The following is a 3,079-nucleotide window of genomic DNA, read 5'->3' on the forward strand; positions in this document are numbered from 1 at the left end:
CTGAACCTTAAAAAAAAAATAAAGTCTTTAAAAGTAAAGTGACTTTAAAAGTCTTTAAGTAAATTTAACATGAATTAATGGTAAGTGCAAATATGACTAATGACCAAAAATAACATGGTTTCATACCTCCTGATAGGTGAGTGATAGAGTACGTTATGTCTTGATTTCCTCATCTAAGCAAATGAAATATAATATCTAATCTAATTTTTTTTTAGTTGTTAAAAAGTCAAGGCAATATAGATTCTGTACTTGAAATGTGTGGTATCATGACTTAGTGGTCCAAGATGTTGGATTAAAACTCTTGTCTCTTCAGGGGCATGAGTTCAGATCCCAACTCTTCCAATTCTATTATATGGAGCTTTGGTGGCTTAGTGGTAAAGAGTTGAACTTCCAACCTAAAATCACACAGTGTGAATTCATCAACTGCTCCATAGGACAAAGATGAACAATCTCCTCCTAAACACTCTGAAAAATCTGCCTCTGAAAGCTTGCTGGAGTGTCAGCTATAAGTCCATTCTGAATCAACCGTACATAACAACAACTACCTGAAAGACTCAGTTTTATTTTAAGTTCAGTGAATCTCTCTACAAAAGTGATATTTTGTCTCACTTAACAAAATAGTATGAGCAAATACATAATTAACAATGAGTTGTTGCCTAATGTTATCTCAGAACTTAACTGTATTTCAGAAAGTGAGAGATTTTTACAATAGAAAAATCCTGCATACTCAGACACCTGGAAACTAGAAAACGGGATGAAAGACATTGAAAACTCTATTTGTTGGCAAAATTTTCAGCAAGAAAACATTGGTCATCCCCCTCTAAAGATCTCATTTTTTAGCTGTCAAATGGGACAGAGTTCCATACACAATTGTTTTCCCACTGGAACAGTTTCTTGGCAAAGGTGAGTAAGTATATCAGCAAGAACTGGACAGTTAAAGAATTAAAATGTCCTAAAAAGCACAGCAGAAAAGATTTGAAGTGTGGCTTCTAGAGATAAAAGAGTAGGAATATCGAAAAATGTTATTTTTTTTTAAATATTTACTTGACTCAAAGTCAGGATGATTATGAAGGCAAGAAGAATACTGCCAGAGGATGGAAATAATTGGAGAATTCTGTTTTGAAGTTAAGGAGAGCATAATAAATGGAAAACTCAGGAAGCTGTTGTGCCTCATATAGACTGCCTAAACTGTGCTGAGCTGGTTCAGTGGTAGATGCACATGTATTTTTGTGAGATTCTAAATGATCTCAGAAACAAGCTATAGCAGGAGAAGCCACTGAAAACATGAGAAACTTCTATTTTGTTTCTGTTTCTTTTGTGAAATGCCAAGCAGCACAAGACTATCTAGAGCCCCAAGGAAACGGAGACAAATACGAATTTCTTTTGCTACAACCTGTAAATTCTGACTGAACTTTTCTTTTCAACGAGCTAAAGAATGACAATTTGAGTATTTTATTGACTATTAGTCTCAGCACTATTTGAGAAAGTGTTAGGCAGAATCTAGCAACTGCATAAACTGACAGTATTCTAGTAAATGATGCCTTATTCAATAGAAAGCTGTGATGGCTAGTGTGTTGTGTATTGGGCTGCTACTTGAGAGAGAGTAATTTGAATCTGCCAATTTTGTAGAAAGATGGGCAATCTCTCCCCTGCAAAGATTAACAGTCTCAGAAACCAGATGGAAGCTCAACTTGATGATAGTTAGCTTGGTCTTTGAATTGACTATTCAAAAGCACTACTGAAACTTTTGTTTCCTATAATCACTCAGATATGGATTCACTGATTATGGCAAGGAACCAAGAAAACTGGCCTGTATAAATACTCTTATCCTCTATGAGTTATTTCAGACTTAAAAGTAATGGGATTGAATTTTGAAAAACCTTATGCTAAATCACTCAGTGGTGCAAATTATTATCATATGCTGTTGCTACCAACAAAGTGGTGAGGTCATTCATGTTCCTTTGATGAAAGGTCTAGCAATCTATTTCAGAAAAAGTTTTGAAAATATCATGAAGCATAGTTCTGCTCTCAAACATATACTGTCATGATAAGTTACAAAAGACAGTTGATGAAACATTACCCAATATTTGGAAGTATTGTTAAGGAGAGATAAGAAAATACAATTAAACCCCCCAAAATTAGTAATATAGGAAAGCAAAGGTGAGAGATCTTTAAAACACGCTTTTTTGTTTGTTTTGATCCTTAAAACAAGCATTGTGCCTGCACAATGAACCCACACCCCCATCCCGTACATCACCTTTATTTGTGGGAAGAGATTTCTCATCTTCTACAAAGTCACTAGTGTATTGGAGCTGCCAGAAAAGTGCAGTATTTGGTTAGCAGGGCCATAAAAAACCAAGAACAAAATCTCCTCAAACTCACTGCCATCAAGTGAGCTCTGAATCACAGCCTTGCTCTATCTGGTTTCCAAACGTGTAAGTAATTTTATTTGTCTGCTCTTTTTTCCGTTACCCTCTAACCCCCATGTCAGTCCTGCTTTATAACAGTAATGTTATATAGTATTTGTCCTTTATTTTTACTGAGATATTTCACTCAGCATAATGTCCTCCAGGGTTCCCCATGCTGTGTAATATTTTAGGAGTTCCTTACTTTTCAGTACTGCATAGTATTCCATTGTCCGAATATACCATAGTTTTTTTCTATTCCAGATGAACTAAAGAACTGCTCAAAAGGAATCTATGATTAGGCATTATTTGTATGACAACAGTTAAGAATAAGAGGTGCATAGTAAAGTGAACTGGATGAAGGGAGGGAGGAAATTATACAACAATGAATGATTTTTTAAGTGAATTGGGGAGGTAGAGCATGTATGGGAAAAAATATGCAACCATGAAAGAATACAACTTTTCTGTAAACTTTCTTAAAAATCACAATTTATAAAAATGGGGAAGAAGAAAACAACTGTTAAAACAAAACAAAACAAAACAACCAAATACCAAATGTATAAATTGCAATTGAAGGAGACTTCTCATCATTCTCTTTCAGAGTTGCTGGTGGATTCAAACCTCTGATATATTCAAACCGCCAGAGGCACAAAGCCATAGAGGAGAGCAGTACA

Source organism: Elephantulus edwardii, unplaced genomic scaffold (assembly GCF_000299155.1).
Source record: "Elephantulus edwardii isolate Elephantulus edwardi_28Jun2011 unplaced genomic scaffold, EleEdw1.0 scaffold00078, whole genome shotgun sequence".
In the NCBI taxonomy this organism is placed as follows: domain Eukaryota; kingdom Metazoa; phylum Chordata; class Mammalia; order Macroscelidea; family Macroscelididae; genus Elephantulus; species Elephantulus edwardii.